Source organism: Heliangelus exortis, chromosome 13 (assembly GCF_036169615.1).
Source record: "Heliangelus exortis chromosome 13, bHelExo1.hap1, whole genome shotgun sequence".
Classification (NCBI taxonomy): Eukaryota; Metazoa; Chordata; class Aves; order Apodiformes; family Trochilidae; genus Heliangelus; species Heliangelus exortis.
Genome location: NC_092434.1, coordinates 11,232,627 through 11,239,395, shown reverse-complemented (window position 1 = coordinate 11,239,395; position 6,769 = coordinate 11,232,627).

Here is a 6,769-nt window from a genome sequence, read left to right as displayed (position 1 = left end):
ATTCTTTCTGATGAGCTTCTACTTGCCATAGTGTTTAGTTTCATAAATAATTTTTTCCAGTGCTTATTCTATTTCAAGTACAAGATTTTAGCTCTTGCTCTGGGCTAATTTTAAAATAAATGCTACCTGAGAATTTTAGTCCATTCATAGTTAACAAAATAACAGATATGGGAAGGTTTTTGTGCTGAAGGGACCATCTTGAGATGGTGCAGAAAACTAATTTGTTTTACTCGAGAATTAAATTTTGTGAGTTTCCAGTCATGGTACTGATTGTACTGAAAGCATTTTTTTGTTTACTGCTTAGCTTGTGAAGGTTAAGTGGAGTCTTGCCCGGCCCTGCTTATCTTCCCTCCAAAATCCTTCTCACAAAATGACTCAGTGGAGCACAAAATGTTACAAATTCAAGTTTGAAGAAAGTGGGGTATTTTTTTGTGTTTGTTTTGTTTTTGCAGCTTCAGTAATTGTTTCGGAATGTTGCAGTGTGCATCTCCATTAAACCGTGTGATTTGGGTTTTGGTTATTTTTCTTTACTTTCTTTTTTTTTTTTTTTTTTTTTCTCTTTTCTTTTTTCTTTATTTTAAACCTTTTAGCCTTTGAAATGTCAGGTTTTGAAGCCTGCATATTTTGATATTTTTCTTTTAAAGGTGTGGTCATTCATGTATATGGAAAGCTGAGTGTTACCTGAATCTGGCTTAAAAATAATAATAACAATAATAGTAGTAGTAACAACAACAACAATACCAAAAGTGTTATGGTGGGCTTTTTTCCAGGTTTGATAAAGTGTAGTTCAGAAGAAAAGATTTCAAGTTGTGGTGAGACTTCCAAGGTCAAACTTACCAGAAAAACAAAATCAGAACTGATGTTGCAGCAAATTTTAGTCAGGTCACCTGAAATGTTCAACTTCTTTTCAGTTCTAATATTTACATTCAGTGTATACAAGTAGACCTCCCAGACATCTTGATTTGAGTGAGCTCTTTAGGGTTCATTAGAAATCAAGCTTGAAATGCCACCCAGCCTCTTAAAAATCGAAGTCTGAAAGATTTTTTTGAACCACAAACTTTGCTAGGGCAAGAACAGAAATTAACCTTTGCTCTTGGTCCACATACTCCTGTTCCACCCCCAACCCACCGCCACAGAAACAGCTGGCGAAGCAGAAAGTTTCCAGCCAGCACTGCCACAGTATCTCTGATTGATCCCCCAAGAGGGAAAAGTATGGATGCCTGACATCTCCATTTCTGCTGCTATCTGACAATCCGAGCAAGACTTCAGACCTTGTTTGCAAATTCTGTGATGCTGCTTGCTAGCATGTAACATAGCACAGCAGCTTTGGAGTAAGGATAATAATAATCTTAAAGGGCATGTTGCACAAGCCAAAACATATGTTTTCAGTACAACATTTGAATGAATGTATGCAAACTTGAAATTCAATAGTCTGATTAATTTCTTAAGTTTAGAAGTTTAGAAATACATACAGGAAAAAAATAGGATGAAAAAAAAGAGAGCCTTTCCACATTCAATATAATATGAAGTGTTAGAGAAAAAGTATATGTTGCTTGAATTATGATAAATGTATCTCTAAACATTCTTTTAATCCAGATACTTTCAGGAAAATGAACAGTGTATGATGAGTTTGCAATGTTTAGGCAGTGTTGTGCCTATTTTCTTGCCTTTTGAAATTAGCAACAAAGCTCCTGATGATTTCAGGAGATTCAGTATTTCACTCTAAAGTCAGTATGACCATGTTTTTGTGCCTGTCACTTCCACTTATTGTGGCCTGGCACATCTATGTATAACAGGAGGAAAATTTCCTGAGCTGTGAAATTACTCAGTGAATGTTTGTAAAAATCTTGTGCCATGACCTATTAGGGATGAAGAACTTTTTTGTACTTACTTACGGAAGTCTTCCTTTCCCTCTCCACCCTGCCTCGAGTTCAACTGCAGATATCACATGTGATTACAGCTCATGCTGTACCCTTCAGAGTTGGATACAGGCTTTGGCAGGATTTCTTGTAGTCATCAGATGCCTGATCAACAGTTTGTGTGTCCTACACAAATTATATAAACATGAGTTTCAGACAAGCCAGACAAATACTGCTTCCCAAGAGCAGTTCCTTGGTCCCCGTATTGCATTCCGTCTTAAGTCAGAAAGACATAGGATAGTTTTCTTGCAGTCATAACTAACTAAAATAATGACTTCCGTGTTGATGGTGCGGAGGTGGAGATACAGGACAACAGCTAATGCATAAATACATAGAAAGGTTGACAGAGTTTGAGAACAAACCTTGATAAACAGACTAACAGCTGCAGTCACATGTTTCCATTTTGGCAGACCTTCAGCAAGCTTCTTTGTCATGAATAGTTACGTGGTTTAAACCCCATGATTACACTAGGAACAGATGGTAACTAAGCATTAATTTGTCTTCTGCAGTTTCATGTAAATTAAGGCACTGGGTAGAAAACTACTCCTCTTAATACCTTAAAATGGTCAAGTGTTGTTAATGATCTTTGAGGACACTAAGTAAATGGAAACCATGTTACAAAGCCTATGGGTTTTTAGGCAAAAACTGCACACCCTTTCTGTATTCTGTGATACACGTGTGTGGAGGATGGTAATTTTCTGTGGAACAGTGCTGATGGTAGCAGCTCAGAATATAAGGAACCTCCTCTGAGAAGTTACTGTTCCTACTGTTCTTCAAAGTGAACATGAATCTTTAATATCTGGTGCAAAGCTCAATGCAGTTAGTGGAAAAAGTGCCAGTTCAGTGACTTCCTATCTTAATGTTTACCAGCTCTCTTTCTCTCATGCTGAAGAAAAAAGAAAAGAAAAAAGAAAAAGGCTCAACTGCCTATCCAAAACCAAACTTAAAATGAAAGAAGTAAAATAGTCCATTGAATTATCTTCATAAGAAATAATTGAAAAGGTCCTCTATGAAGAGAATGTGATTTCACTTTGTGAAGCATTTTTTAGACACATTATCTTTAAAATAAAACTGATCAGGTTATTGTTGAAAATTTTTTGAAACTGGAACTGTTCTGAACAATGTGGATTTTAACAAAAAGTTTCCCATGAAAATATGTTAGAATAAAACATTGGAAGCATTTTTTATGGAATGGTAGCAGCTACAGGAATGAAATAATTGAAACTACTGGTATTTTAATGAATTAATAAATTAATAAATTTGATAAATGAAAAATCTAATAACTAATCTAACAAATAATTTAAAAATCTAATCTGAAGCTATCTTACCTTACAAAGCAAATAAATATTTTATTTAAAAAAAAGCATTGCTGACTTAGGCCATAAGACTCCTTTTGTAGGTTATGTTTCTATTTCATTACAGGATCTTCTCACCAAGTTTTAACCCATAAAGTGTTTTAGCAACATGTAACTCATTATTATAAATTACATGGACATGGTCACTGTATTAGACATACTTGCTTTAAGATTCAAGTAAAATCAAGCAATTGAATGGAAAAGGTCAAGGAATTTTCATTCCCGTTACTAATGCAGAACCTTACTAAAATATGGGGGCTAGAAATTGAAGTGTTTCCTTCTGATTAGAGAAAGAATCACAGTAGTGGTACAGAAAATATATGACTTCTTGAAAATGTAAAATGTTGTTTACTGAAGGGGCTTCACTTTGGTTGGACTCTGTCACCATGGATTGTGGTGGACAAGTGAAGGTGACCTTCAGTTGCAGGGGTTGGGATGTGCTGCAGTGACTGCAGAGCAAGAGTGGCCCGTGGGTACCTGGGGAGCTTGGTGATGCTGTAATGCTTTCAGCTGGTTCATAACTACATCATACCTGTCTACACTGTTTTGGTAGAAGCTACCAGACTTAGACTGGGTGGCATGATCTTTTTCACAGGCAAGTATTAATCAGCAAAACCTGAACTTGACCCAGGAAGTCAACTTGAATGCTGGCTTCCTGAAACCAAAAGTCACGTATTCACATTTTGAATAACAAGATGCTTTGTAGTTGGGAAATTCTCAATACTTGGCTGTACTTGGAGAGCAAAGCTGACATTCCTATGGCTTAAATGTTGTTCTTGCCCATGTTCAGAGTAATGGGATCTCAAAGGACTTGTTAGACACAACTTTGATTTCTTATTGAAAGACTGGGAGGATACTCAGATTACAGCTACCTGGAAATCTACTGGTGAGAAGTGTAGTAATGAGTAGTGCAAACTGTTGTAATTACTGAATTTGTCAAAACCAGAATAATAGAAAATAGGATTAAAGCTTTGTCTGCATAATGAATTTATTTTTATATAGTACTTTCCACTTACCAGTTGAATACCGTAATGCTACAACTTCATTCTTGATAATATTGAAAATATTATAATTTCTTAAAAAATTATTTGAAGTTTTAATCTGATACATCCTGTTCTTGGTATGAATACTCACATGTTTTAGATATAACTTAATAATTCTTAATAATTAATAACTTCCCCATTGAATATAGCTGACTAAGTAGGAGGTTATTATTTATTCAGGATGCATTTTATAACTTCTCTGACACATGGATGCACAGCATTTTAGGATTTTTTTTTCAATTTGCTGCATGTTGGCAGTTTCCAGAGAAGTCTGTGGCTGTCAGTCCTCACAGGAGAGCTCACAGGGAACTGCTGCCAGAGACCAAAATGTTTCCAAACTGTCTGTTGTGGTGAGCAGAAATGAAACTTAGGAAGTGCTTCTCTCTCCACATCAGGTGTGGATTAGATATGTGAATGGTACATATTTTGAGATTTTTTTTTTCTTGTAAATTACTAGTTGCATGCCACAACATTGCAGTGTGCAGTGCCAGTGTGGGGCCTGAAGAACACAAAGGTCTCAGCTGGGCCATGTTGTGACAGTAGCAAAAAAAGAGAAGCCATCAGGAACAAGGAGTTTAAAAGCCATGTGTAGCTTTTCATAAAATAGAGATATGGCATAAATTTCTTATTTTCTATTTTAAATTAGTGTGAAGCACATTTTAAATGAGATCTGGTCTTGCAAAGTGCTGCTCATTGACTCTAAGACAGAAGGTACATGTACTCTTAAAAAAGTATTTGCTGGGTTTTTCTCAGTCCTGGACTAAACTTCTGAAATGATGAAAGATAAGTAGTCTTTCATAATTCAAAACTAACGTGGTAATAAATGAGAATAACAAGAAAAATAATGTCAGTCTGAGAAATCTTAATAATGAGTTATTTAGCTACAAATATTATCCTGCTTGCATTCAATAAGGAAAATATTTGTGTCTCTATTAGAATAGCTGAACATCTGTCACTGACTAGTTTATTTGCTCTATGAAGAAAGGTAGGGTACTGTAAGAGATTTCTTGATAGTTCTTGTGTATATTCATAAACATCTTGAGAAGATCCTGTTAGTAACACAGCAGAGCCCCCTGGTGTTACAAAGCCCCTCTGAAATACCAAGAGTCGCTCTGTTTTGCTGTCTGGACGTCTCAGCTAACACGGGGAAAAAAATCCAAAAGTAGTCTCAAGGTCCCGGTTGCATGGATTGAGTTTTGATTCAAGAATGAAATATGGGTATTCTGCCTACATAGAACATGTTCGTCCTTTTGGCAACAGTCGCAGTTTATATAAAAAATAAACCTGCCTTGTCTTTGTGTACCTCTGGAGAAAGATTTGTGCTGGTAATGGATTGCTATAGGCTGAAAACAATATGCAGAGAGAGAAGGGAAACAAAACCCACCCTCTGAGACATAACCTAAATGCTAAGGAAAGAACAAGGACAAATAAGCCATTTCAGTCACACTACTCACACAGGAACCGCAGCATACACTTGGGGGAGCCCAAGATGCTCACAAGTCCAAAAGAGTATCTTCCCATGCCCTCTGTGGGAACCGAGCTCACAACAGAGACTCAAGGAGGAGGAAGGATAGAAAAAAATAATAGGTTGTACTGTCACAGGAAAGAATATTGCAAATTACAAAATATTTGATGCTTTATTCATCATACAGTATTGGTAGTAAGAACAGAGAGGGCTGGCATGACAAACTGGGAATCACACTTTTGAGGACATAAATGTGATTTACCCCTCAGAAATTCAGGCCTGTGTGAGAGAGCAGAGGTCTAGTGCTGTTCCTGTGGCTTTGGGCCTGGCAGTGGTACAGCAGCAGCGTGCTGTTCTCTGGCAATACTGACTGTGGTCTTCAGGAAAATAAATTTGTGTATGAGACTGCAGGCAAGATAGTTTTACAGATTAAAAATAGGCCGTAGAATCAGGAAAACTAGATCAAACAGGTATACGTCTATACCTGTATATCTTACCTTTATCTATAAGAGACAATAGTTACATGTGCTCATTGTAAATTACAGCATATGGAGACTGACAGTATCTAGAAAACCCCTCGAAGTATATTTGTGTGGAGAGAGAACTTGAGTTCAGTGATGTTCCCCCACTATCACTATTCAGTATTTAAAACACTTCTAATTACATTCTGACATACTTTATTCATTTATTTTTGTTTGCCTACAATTCATATATCTATTCTAATATTGCTTTAATTTTGTGATAGTGTGCATGAAGCAAGTGTTGCACATGCAAGTCTAAGTATTGTGTGTTCCAGTGGTGGAAATCTTAGTTTTAGAACAGTTTAATAAGCAGCCCTTGTCTTTTGCTTTATTTGAGCAATTTAGAATCAAAATATTGTGGTTATTTTTTTGTCTTTACCTTCTACCCCAGCAAAAATATAAAGCTATCTGGAGCAATTACCTCTATCAGCATTTGTTTTATCACTTGAAATCAAAATTCTTTGTG